We start from the raw sequence: 13,413 nt of genomic DNA, 5'->3' as shown, positions 1-13,413 counted from the left end.
CTGTTATTGACTAAGAGTAAGTAGATTAGAAAATATGTATTTTGTTCTGTCTTAATATAAGAACTCTATAGGTTAATTGCTCTTAGGTTGCTGCACAATATATTGTCAAAAGCATCCATACAATTAGGAAGGAAGGTAAATAAATTTGCTCCTCTCCCTCCTGGTGCCTAAAAAATAATATGACATAATTTAAAATAAATTTTACGTAGAAAATTAATTAGGCATTTATTTTTTTATTTTTTAGATCAGTTTAGTATTTAAATTTTACTAACAGTTCTTTTAATTATTTATGTTAGGACGTGTTTATTCAATAAAAGTTAAGTAGTAGGTACCTAACTACTATGCAGTCACTATTCCACGCGGTCGCGGGCACAGCTAGTATTTAATAGATTTATAGATAGCAGTTTTCCGTCCGTCAGTCCTTTATAACGTCTAAGAGCAGTTTTGTTTTATTCAACTTGAAATATACGTATCGTGTAATATCAATTACGATATAATATAATAAAATAGTACTGTAGGCATATATATTTTATATGATAGATAACATCCAAATTATTTCAATACACAACTCATTTGATAATTTGAATCTACGAGTTTGTTTACGTGCATATGCGTAGAGGTATGTATAATAATAATTATGATACCTACATATTATGCAACGTGTCGTTAATTTTAAATAAATGGTTGAGTTTTGTAATTTTATAAAATGTACCGAGCACAAAGTAATCAGATTTTATTCGCATTCAAGTTTATTACTTATTTATTCCGTCTGTGCCAAATTTACGCAACAATTTGGCGCGAATTTATGTAATTTATTCTGCATCGAAAAGTCACTGTTTGTTTACGTACGCGGATTATTTATTTTTTAAATTTTCGCTCTTCCATCGGTTAACGAATGCTTTATAGACAATATAATGTAAGCAATGTGTAAATTATGAAATTGTGAGGTGTTTTTTTTTTGTTGTTTTCAGCGGAATTCGTAATTGAAGTGACTGTTAATTGAATAAAGAGTTTGTTAAATGAATAATTATTCATTACACACACCTCAGTCTTAATTTGAGTCTAAGAATAAAAATACTATACAATTAACTTTATAATATTATCCTGTGTGGTTGGTATTATCATATTTTGTGGTATTTATGTCCTTACCTATAGGTTTCACCTCCTAATTGAGTCGATACATATCAAACTCCGGTAAGTCCATTCTAACAGAAATGTGGGAATCGAGGTATTTTTAATAACTTAAAAAAACAATATGTTTGGAGCTTTATAATTTATGACGGATATAATATAATACATTAGAATTATTTTTACGAAGAAAAAGAAATGTATTACTTGATGATTATGCCACAAAATTAGATTTAAATCTGGACATACAGGCGTTTGATAAATACCAGCAAAACTTACCGGGTTTTGAAAAACATCGTCTTGGACTTACAGGAATTTGAAAAATCTCTAATGGACTTACAGGGATTTGATAGAACTCAGTTTTGGGACGTACTGAGGTGGTGGAAATGGGTAGATAGTTTGTCGCGTTGTAAGTATAGGACATTAAAATAAAATATGTAAATTAAAAGATACAAATTATTATTATTATTAACCTTTATCATCCCACTGCTGGGCAAAGAGAGGGGTCAATAAATCAAAACGGTTGAAAAAATCTCAGTACGGCCCTGGGCTTCATGGCTGGAAATAACTACTGTGCGTGTGCTGTGCGTCAGTTTCATTTATCTTTTAGCTGTTTTCTGAGCCTTGTCTGTTTTAGCTTTTGGTATTGTTTTTTTCCTTGCTTTGTCTAGAACCACCACCTCTATAGTAAAACTGTTTTCTTCCATCATTTATCAATTAAAACGATTTCTAAGCATTGGTCACACATGTTAGCTTCAACAAAATTGAGAGAAATGGCAGCCATTTTAGTGCCATACTGCGCTGTGATTGGTCGAAATGGACTTACCTGAGTTTGATAAACCACTGTCGATGGACATACCGGAGTTTGAAAAAAAATATTAACTTTAAACCTTATTTTAATAAAGATACGATTGACTTACCTAACTTTGAAAAGTACAGACTGGTTTAGTTTTACAATTCAAAATTGGCGCCATTGTTATCTCAATTTTGGCGGGGAGTGGACTTACCGGAGTTTGATATGTATCGACTCAATTTTAATTCTACTCATAATAGAAATGTGCACACTTAAGTCGTACTTTGCCGGCAATTTCGAGGGCTGTGCTTAAAAATAAAGTACCGTCAAAAAATGTAGAAGAGATAAGATAATAATTATTTTTCTCTATGATAATCATTGCTTTATGATCGACGCGATATTCAGGGAGGAAACAGGCGAGAGCTTTTTCATGGAGAAAGTATCGAGCGCATAAGAGCCAAAATTATAAATTATTCACCAGATTTCTATTACACATTATTATTAAGAAGGTTGGAAGGTCTGTGAGCACTATGCTAACAGAACGCCACGTAAGTATCCAATTTCCTTATAAAAATGTTTACTACATCAGTAAACCGGAGGAACTCTTAATAAAACGAAGTAAAGACGGGATAGAACGTAAAAAAGTATATAAAACCATTATTATAACAAATAATGCAGGTAAAAATGAGATTCCTTATGATTTCATTTTGCCATTGGTAGGTACATACCTATGTTGTAAAGAATTCACGTAAGGTTTGAATGATTTTACATCAGCGTTCGTGTCTTGGCTTGAAGAGGAGATTAAGCATAATAATTTCATAAACTTCCTGTACCATCATCTGGTTTTATTTGCTAGAAGCGCGAGAACGAAAACTATTGTAGTTACATATCCGTCATCAAGGCATGAACTTTTACTGAATGAACTACCTATTAGTTTACCGTTTTGAGTTTACTTTATATCATTAATTCGGCGATGAAGATTTAAAAAAAAATATCATGAAAACAGTATCTACGAATGAAACACTTTTTCCACGTACGAAATAAATAATTTTGGAGTTTCAGTTATAGCTATAACAAAGTTCAAGAGTTTACAGCTAGGTACGTATATGAAATTAATTTCAAGTTGTTATTTCAAAGAGAAATCTCATATCTCAAGGGGCAGGACTTTGACAGACAGACGGATGACATTAAAATGGTATTATACGGTTCTACATTTTAATTTTGTATTCTTTGCGCTTTCTAATAAAATACAGCATACTTAATTGTTAGACATATAGTGTATATTATCTTACTTAATTAATGTACCTAATTTTTGTTCTATTAAAAAAAAATCATTTCTTAGGGATTCATACATAAGATGATATTTTAAAGTATCCAGTAAAGTGAGTAGCAATAATTACAGTTAAAAAAAACTTGGAATGTAAAAATCTCTAAACTCTATCACACACAGATCACTTTATAGTACTTAATATGTCTCTACCCACTTTACAAGTAAAAATAAAATGGTATCATCTTGAAATAACAAACTAACACAGAATACATTTTCCGCAAATGCACAGACTTCAGAATTGAAAATTTTTCGATTACTTTCACACGCCATAGAGCGTGTAGTAAAAACGTTGATTCATTTCAATAAACGGCGGCAAACAGTGCAAAAAGAGACTGGCAATATTGCCCCATGTCAACATTTGCGAAGCCCGCTGCAATGGTATGAGTTTCCTCTAAATAAACGATATGTGGCTCTGGACTGGAAAGCTATTCGTGTCTTTATGGCAATGTAATGAATTACGTGACTTCGCTCCTTAAATATGTAATTGTCTGTGATTAATATGGAACGTTAATTATTTTTTTATTAGAATGATATCCTCGATTAATTGATGATAAACGCTGAAATTAATACAATATTATCTGGTATATTTCTATATTAAAACAATTAATTGGATTTTGGATGGATAGGTAGTAATTGCCATCAATAATAATATAGGTACTCACTACTCAGTTTTTCACGCATAGCTTTGATATCCTATGATTAAAAACAAATTATTATCTAAAATGACGATTTGTTTCTCATATAATTCGTAGCAAATGCTACAAAATATGTTATACGTTTGTATCTACCCATTGATATTATATTATTATTTTTAGCTTTTCGTGGCTTTTTAAGAAAGATGATTACGAAAGAAATATTTTTTTGGTATATTCTGTAGGTTCGGGTAGTCGACTAATCCTTAAAGCTTTAAGTAATACCATATTATATAATAATAATATGTGTCCTGACGGAACAGCGTTTACCCGGGAACCCAGAAGGTACCTAATCTATAAAAACATCTTACAATCTAAGAATTTATTTAAGTAGAATTTTAAATAAAAATAGCACTAATAGGAACTTAAGAGCAAGTATATCAAAAGGTACCATATAAACAGGTCGACCACGTAAAATTACGCACAATTACAGGTTTCATTACCCAGCAAAGGGTTCATTAGTTGTAAGATTGCGGTCGGTGGTTACGCGGCGTGCAATGGGGCAGCAAAATTGTGATTATGCGGTATCTTCATTATTGATTAAGCGATGTTTCTTGTATTTGTGGTGCTTCGTGATTAGACGATATATAAACATAATACATACATATGTGTAAGAGATACAATTGTGTTTGTAGAATCAGATTAAAAGATTTTGCTAAATTCAATTCGGTCAATCGGTTCGTCTGTTCACAAACTATGATGCCGCGGATTTTACATTATGAGTCTTAAAAATGGTAATTTTATCTAAAAAAATTGGGCGCCATTATGCCAGGATAAATGATAGCACATAAAGTACCTAGGTTCTCAGATAAAATCTAAACACGCATCAATCAAGGATTCGAATTTCCAAAAATACAACAACTGGTTCACAAGCTTTAAAGGCACAACAATAAAGTTGTACGAAACGAAACAAAAAACTAATATAAAAACTCCTAAATTGTGTAATGTTCGTGCAAAAAACCTGGAATCATACATCATCCAATGTTACCGTATAGAAACATCTGATACAAAATTTTATCGTCGTGATTTATACTACCATTAACTTCGAATAAAAATCATAGTCGCTTTTGTTTTAATGTAAATGGCCCGTTTTTATTGCGATACATCGCGCTCGAATAAATATTTTCATATGCTTTTCACATTTAACATTATTTTCGACAGTAAGAAAATTTACGCGCAACTGGCTGTTACGCGGCGTAGATTCAGAAATCAGAAATTTAAGTGCAATATGAATTTCTTTTGCTTTTTTCCGTCACTTTTATTACTCTGGCTATAATGAATGCATTGAACGTAAATATATGCAGATGAGAATGATAAATACCATAGCTAGTCTTGCTCATCCATCTTTTACATAGGTAATCTTACTAAATTAGATACTAATAAGCAATCAATATTAATCTTTGTAGATAAAACTTATTATCAAGGACTAAACTCTGATCTTTACATTTCACTCAAAGTATACTTTCAAAAGTTAATAAAAATCGAATTGAATAGGCCTTTTCAATTCCACCGTCTGCCCGATCACGTCTCACGCTCGGTAGAAGTCAGCGTGTTAATTATCTCCACCTGTACTTCACCCAACACGTAGAAGCGTTTATCCGCAGTTCCTTCCTATATCATCCCGTCTGGAACTTACGTTTTCCCTTCTAAATTGTCCGCACGTGATCCAACTGCCATATCACCATTATCTATTAGCAATACAACAAAGTTTGCACGCGCTGTGTCACCTTAATTAACAGAACTTTTTCTAATGTAACGCTCTTTCTCTTTGTTGATCACGACTCATGATGATAGAAATCATGTCACGTTTATGTTATAATTAAATTGTTAGCATTACTTGTGTGTATTCTCTTGTGTACCTACAAATAAAAATACTTTTAAAAATATGTGTTTGATTCGCATAGAAACTAGTTATTACTTCTTCAGGTTTGTTGATGGTTATATCTTTTCAGTACCATAAATAAAATCTAGGAAGATTTGGTATTGCTCTATTAAGCACCCTGTATAAATACGAATGGAAAAACAAAGGGCTCCTGGCACTCAATAATTAAGAAGAACGGTTGGACTTATCCCGGCCCAAATAATACCAGTGTGAACATGACGCGATAAAACGGCATGTTAACGTTTCCCGCTATTAAATACATTGAACAAAACAAGGCAGTACTAATAACCCTTATAAAGATTCTATTAATTCTTTCAGCCGGGACGCTCCCACGTCCCCTAACAAGCCGTACGTAATAATTTCATTGCGGGCTGTAATTAATTGGGGAATTGGGCCCTCGAAGTGTTCTCCATCGACAACTTGTGGGCTGAGGGTTAAGCTATAATTTAACAGCCCTTTGTGGATATTGTGTAAATATTATTGTAAGCGAATGTTGCCGAATGGAACTAATAAATAAAAATAAATCTCTATTACCATTTCCCAGTTGAGATTTATGTTCGGGGCTCGACTAACGCTTGAATTATTGTAATGATTGGGTTGTAATAGCTGTTTATACAAATGGTAAAGGAATTGCTATTATAGGTCTTTCTGATGTGATGATAGGTAAGACAATTGTTATGTTAAAAAATAAGACTAATAATACTTCGACTTCAGCTATGAATGCTATAGCTAACTTTTCTCTAGCATTTTGCTACTAGATATGAAAGACGAAAAAATATTCAAACAGAAACGAAAGTTTTATTGTAAACAAGTGGCACTTAAAGAAATTCAAATGGCAAAGGCAGGCTATGAAAGTGGTCTTAACCCGCGTAAGCACATTTACGCAAACGCGAATTAGGGAACGGAATATTACACGTTGTTAACAGTTTCCGTATATGAAATACTGTCCGTTTGTCAGGGTCCTCGTAAAGCATGTTTATGGGCTAGTAAATTGACGGCCGGGTCTACTTACATCGTAGACCATCCAGTTATGTTGTAGTTACTTCCATATGATGACTGACAAAATGATTATCTATACGCAACACTCGTAGGCTTCTACGGATATTTATTTGAGTATCAGTGTTGTTTATATCTGCCAGTTGTTTAGTTAACACGACATTGTTTTCATCCGATTTTATTTCTTGAGATAATTTGACGTAGCAACATAACGTAGCAGCATTCATATTTGTATTAGATTAAACAAATACCTACGCTGAAATTCCTCCTAATTTAGCATCCTTTTTTCTGATAGTTTCTTATTTTATCGTATTATCATTTATTTCATTTTATTAATTGTTACTTAACCTTTACAACGAGAACCACAAAGGCATAAAATATTAGTATTAAAATGTTTTATATATCATTTGTATCACGTACGAATATTTCAGATATTTAATATCTATAAACGTACTCTGGGTAAAGGCTATTTAGTAATTAATCTGGTTCACGTTAAAAATTTAAATTAGTAATAGGTATACAAATGGATTTCAACCTTTACTTCAACGATATTTTCCAGATTTTTGGAATAAGGCATTTACTATAACCACACACTTCACACATAAACGCTACACAAATTTCATTACATACATATTTTCTTTCATTTTATTTAATCTGCATCAAAAGAACTTTGTGTCCTTAAATAAAACATGCCTTAATTTTACTAGACTTCTTATCAATTCAACACATTTAATATAATATTTACATATTATATTGGCTTGTATTTACGGTATTTGGAATAAATTAAATTTCCACATTCGCTAAACTCTGAAACCTCTGAGTCACTACTCACTATGTTCAGCCAAATAAGCCAAGTTTGGACCAATAAACCTAGATATACTGTAACCGCAGGTGAGTTCCGTCTAGGGTTAACAGATACGAATACATAGGTAATAAAAGTTTGAATGATTTTGACAGAAACGTGACTCTTTGATTTTTTATGATATTTGTCTTGTTTTATAACGTTCATGACTATAAATTGTTATGTTGTCTTAAAAGAAGCTCTTACAATAAAACATTTTAAGAGTTATTTAACATATTGGATTGGAAGCCCTAACATTTCGAAACCTCACGTGTAGTTCAGAAATTTTGACCGATCGGACCAAATCTCTGCATGTGGTAGCCCTGTTCCCCTACCGTATTTTAGTTTCAAGTATTGACGTTTAAACTGAATTTACGAAAACACTTTAATATCGAAATGGATAGCTAAACGAGTCACTGGTTTTCAAATATTTTTACCAACATGCACATATTGATTACTAGAGAAACTTTTCCAATATCCATTAATATTTTGAAACGAATATTTATTCTGGCCGTGCTTTGGAATAGTTTTTGCGATGGGTGCCCTGATTTGATTTTTAAAGAATTTGATGCGATGACGATGATCAATATATTGCATATTTTAAAGTGTTTTTGATGTAGCTATGCCAAAAAGCAATGATCATTTGTATTTTTGCCTAGTTTAAGTGGTCTAGTTCTAGTAACCCTCCTTTTTTGCTATTATTATTAGTAATTAATGGACAGCTACTGATGATATATGTCGCTAAATATTATGTGACATAAGTACTAACGCGGCGTAAACCTTTAAACATGGTATCGACAACCAGGATTGGAACAGCCAAAAGCTTATACGCTTTTCCTGGAGTGGCGTAACAAAAAAAGGAAATTTATTAGGTACGACGTTCCAAACACTACTCGTACAGAGTACATCTGTATACAACTTAATAATTGTACAAAACATTATACCACCTACAAGTCGATTCCTTTTAGTTGTGGAAACATGCCCGGTATTTCCGGTAATAATGTAAGTAATAATGGTTCGCAAAATACTGCTACATCGATTGATAAATTTCCCAGAAACGTTCATTAGGAACGTAAACCATCTATAACCTTCATTAATACGAATTATTTGGTTGTATTACTTATATTCACCTTCCAAGAAAAAGCTACAAAAAAGTTGTATATAGCTATATTATTACAAACAGGAAATAATATATTTTTTTTGCATTTAATAGGCACCTAAACTACTGGAGCAATTTGAAAAATTCTTTCACAATTATCCCAGAATAACATGAGCTATATTATCTTTATTGAAAGAAAAAGCGAGTACATAATAGATATGTTATAAAAATCTAACCTCTATCATAAACTAAAAGAAATGAAATAAACTACTTTATACTTTTATATAAAAAATTACATTCAAACATCACGAATTCAATTAAGAGCGTCTGCTCTGTACAACAGCTTGTTATACAATAACTAGAATTATTGTGGTACAAAACATAATAATGCCACAGATAATATAATACTATACGTACATGGGTCAGCACAGAGTAGACAAAATTGGGAAACATGTGTTCAGAGCCATTTCGTGTCACGTGGCCCACGTGTAAGCCATGTTGTTTTAACTACGCGATTATATAATTTGTATTGAATTTAGTATAAACCGAGTAAAGAAAGATATTGAATACGAGGAGCATATGAGATTACAGAATTGTTGTAATTCTTAACTGTATTGTTAAATCAGAAAATTCAGATTTTTCTTGATGTATGTACCTATTGAATTTATTGTTTTTGTTAAATGTTTTTGGCATTAGGGAAAAAGGAACTCTGCTTGGCTTCAAATTTCTGAGATGTCTTGAAAGTTAAAACCTTATTGAAAATTTCTAAAGGATACGCGTCGATTCTACGTGACGGAGAATTGATACGAGAAAATGATCAAGTGTGAACCCACCATTTCCTGAGGGTAAATTCTACCTACTGACTATTATGTATATTGCGTAAACTGAAGCATACTTTTAATATTAAATGTTTGAATATCGTATACTAGTAAACATGGGTTTAGCCTATTACGCGTAGCTCCCTACTTACAAAAAAATGTATCAAACATCTCGGCCTAATCTTCTCTAACATATTTGTATCTCAATAATGTCGCATAAGACAGATCGGGTAAACAATTTATACAATTACATAACGCGTATCCATACATCAAGATTACTCCTGAAGGATGGTCGGATCCCTATTTGAGTAAATCCCGTCCGCTCTCGTCATAAGGGGACAAATCCCTAGAAATCCCATACAATCCCGGACTTGGGATACACCATATACTTTCATACTAGTTCGTTTACTTTAAAATATCTCGAAATCGACTTGGAAAATTGAATTTCTTGAAGTTATTTCAACACGACTGTGCTCAAGTTTTTACTTAGTTTTTACTTTTTGAATTGAATTGCTAGCAATAATCACGAGAATATTATCCATGTTTTGAATAAATGTAATACGAGTTTAATTATTCACAACTATTATGCTTGTTCAAGTTATAAGAGGAGTATAATTATTACCTAATGCAACTTGTGAGCAATGAAGTAACAAAACTTGTAACTAACCATAAACTATAGGTACACAGTCTAGACTAGCATATAGTCACAGACCACATGAATTGTTAGGTATTACTCGCACGAAACCAATTAAAATGTTACAAAACTTTTTCAATTTCACGGCAACTTCGTGTAACGTTAACAATATATTTTGGTTCCATAGAATATACCTATCTAGGTATATTCTATGGAACCAAAATATATTGTATAATAATGCATCTGCATTGTGCACGTGAATTAACGTGTTTGTCTTTGCTTTAGATAATGAAGGTGTACTTTGTACATACGGTACCTATATCAGTAATGAACAACCATCTGATACCTTAAGCATAATATTCAACGATATTGCACCTCTTGTTTCTATATATAATATCATTGATTGCAATAAGCGTATGAAGCTTTGTCATATTTGCCTGCATATACTTATAGTTTCGGTTAAATTAAATGGATCAAATTTAGGATCAAACACATATACCAAATATACTAGAAGTTTAGTAGTTTTTATAATAAGCCCATCTTTATTCAGAGAAAGTTGTTGGTGTAAAAACAGTAGAAAGATTGTACGTTAGCTGCATATGCAATCTGTTATGTTGAAAGGAGCAAAGAGAAAATTAATAAATCCTTTAAGTCGATTACAGATCCCATTTTCGATGTAATCTAGAAAAAGATAAACAAGACAAGATTCAACAGTTTCCTAGATATAAAAGGATCAACTTTTAAATTACAACAGCACTTAAAACAACAATAGAACCATAATATTTCTTCCAAGTTGAAATTAATAACTTTTCACCAGCACGCTCGAACGTTATCAGCCATTACTTAGATTTAGTGCAAAATATAGTGTAAAATACTTTAATAAATTTGTCCGCGCTTTTCAAACTTTCTTTTTCTTTAAGGGTTTTGTAACATTTGAACTTGTTATAGATCAGTTTAAAAGTTCTATTCTACCTTTTGTCTTCGGATTAAATACTTTAAAATATTACTTGTAACCACCTGGTTAGAGTAACTGTAGATTTCTACAATTTACATTTTTAAGGAATCCTGCTGTCAGCTGTGGAATACGATTATTGTTAGTCAATCATGCCTAAAGTGGAATAAGATATTTTTTACAGTACAATAGGGGAACGCTTGGCCACTATCTCTCCTGATGCTCGCTGCCCTAGAATGTACCTGTTCACTCTCCTCTTGAAGACCTCCATATTGCTAATTTTAGGGAACGTCGGTATAGGAAGGTATTATTTTTTTAATAATTTAAGTTTGATTTAAGGTTTACTATGGGATCAATTTGTATCGAAAGCATCAATAGACGTTATTTGTGTTTGAGGCTTTAGCATAAGATTTGCATAAGATTAGGAAACGTTAAGTCGGTCACATTTGTAAAATGTAGAGTTTTATGTTTTCCTGATAGGAATTTCTTTTGAGAAATTAATGAATTAATTTTTCTACGGCATCCTTGGCGCCTTTATTTATTTAATTTTTATAATATACATCAAGCTCAGACGATTATGAATTTGTGTAGAGAAGTTATTATTAGTTTATAACAAATTCATTAAATGCTTCGTTATATTAAGAGAATATGAACGAATGCATTGTTGAGTAAGTTGAGTACGAGCGGCGCTTGGAAAAACGCACTTAATATGGAATATTTTGTAGGTGCAAAAATATACAAGATAAAATCATTAAACATATTATATTTTTATACGTATATCTACCGTTTATAGGATTATGTAAAAGAGAAAGTAAATCACTTCCGTAATATACTTGAGTAGGGTTTTTGTATGGTTTTAAGCGTACGGCTTATCTATAGAACAATTTACCATTTGCGGTGGTCCTGAACAAACTTGACCTAAAGGTCTTCAAGGACGGGAAAATAAAATACCATAAACGCCGAAGGGATTTGATTTAAATAGAAAATTATGCAGCAAACAACACGTGCCGTTATTTTGGAAAATGGATGGTGTTATAATATTTATTCATATTATTCTATCAGATTTATACGGCAGACAAATCTAAAACCGTTTATTGGACAAATCATCATCATTTAACAGGCTAACACAGTCTATGTCCTGAAGTAAAAATAAAATTAAGAAAGTGATTTCAGCATTGTATATGCAAGACCGACACTGTCCTTCTTTAGAACTCCTGCACCTGATCGAACTTGATTACACGAAAAAAAGCCCAATATAGGTCACAATTGTATGTCTTTGTTTTGTCAAATGTTTAACATGAAAATGTATTACTGAATAATATGGAAAAAGGAATAAAAGATAAAGGAAAAACAGGAGGAACATGTTTTCTTTTTAATCCTATACATTTTAATCTTATAACATGTAGTAGCTCTCAAACGGAGTACGTAACTCTTACAAATAGTTTGTATAGCATCGTGAACTATTACAAGAAACTTAGATGGGAATTCCATTTTACTTCAATTGAAAATTCCGAAAGTTGTGGCCAGATTTAAATTTTGATGAAGCGAACATCTACGTGAGATTTAAGACGTGAAAACATCGGACGCGGATAAAACTGATTTGTAATATGGTTTAATAAAAATTAAAATCATCACTGGTAAAAATTTTAAGTTGATGAGTGATTGATTCATATAATATATAAATATAATCTAAGTAAATTATACTTTTTCTCAAATGAAGCCTATGAAATCTCTTATCTATAACAATAACAGCTAAAATCAGAAACATTTTTTTAAAATATTTGTCTTTAATTTATTTGTACAACAAGACTTATTTATAAGCAATTTTGAATCATATTTGGTTACAAAAGCTTACTAGCGGTTTTTACGTAAATATACCCTTTAAAAGACTTTCTTATACACTTGACCCAAAAATTATTCAAGTATCGTATCCTACCAAGTACATAATTACTCAAATAAATTACCTAAGTATGTTTTATCCCAAAATTCCGGTAATAATGTTAAAGATAATAAAGGTTAGACATAATGGGGCAGTTTTTATTCCCCGCAGGTAACATCAATTAGCAGCAGATGCCTCTAGGTGTTAGGAGGTGCGGCTAATCCACGCAAGTTATATGGCAACCACGTTACGGATCCACGAAGAATTAGTCCACTGGAATATGTGTAATAATTAATTGAAGTGAAACTTCTGTATTGGGGTTGGAAAAAAATTTAGTGTATGTAACATATTTTCGTTACGCCTGACATT

The 13,413-nt window shown here is 31.9% G+C and overlaps 2 protein-coding genes across 2 annotated transcripts in view; one reads left to right on the top strand and one right to left on the bottom strand.

The window, feature by feature from the left end:
- The window catches only part of LOC123692240 (NAD(P)H-hydrate epimerase), a 494,715-nt gene that overhangs the window by 66,801 nt on the left and 414,501 nt on the right, over nucleotides 1-13,413 (top strand). The gene's annotated exons all lie outside the window — the stretch shown is intronic.
- LOC123692234 (tRNA (guanine(37)-N1)-methyltransferase) overlaps nucleotides 1-13,413 on the bottom strand; it is a 29,451-nt gene that overhangs the window by 15,547 nt on the left and 491 nt on the right. The gene's annotated exons all lie outside the window — the stretch shown is intronic.

This window comes from Colias croceus, chromosome 6 (genome assembly GCF_905220415.1).
Source record: "Colias croceus chromosome 6, ilColCroc2.1".
NCBI lineage: Eukaryota > Metazoa > Arthropoda > Insecta > Lepidoptera > Pieridae > Colias > Colias croceus.
This window is presented reverse-complemented; position numbering and strand designations above follow the sequence as displayed.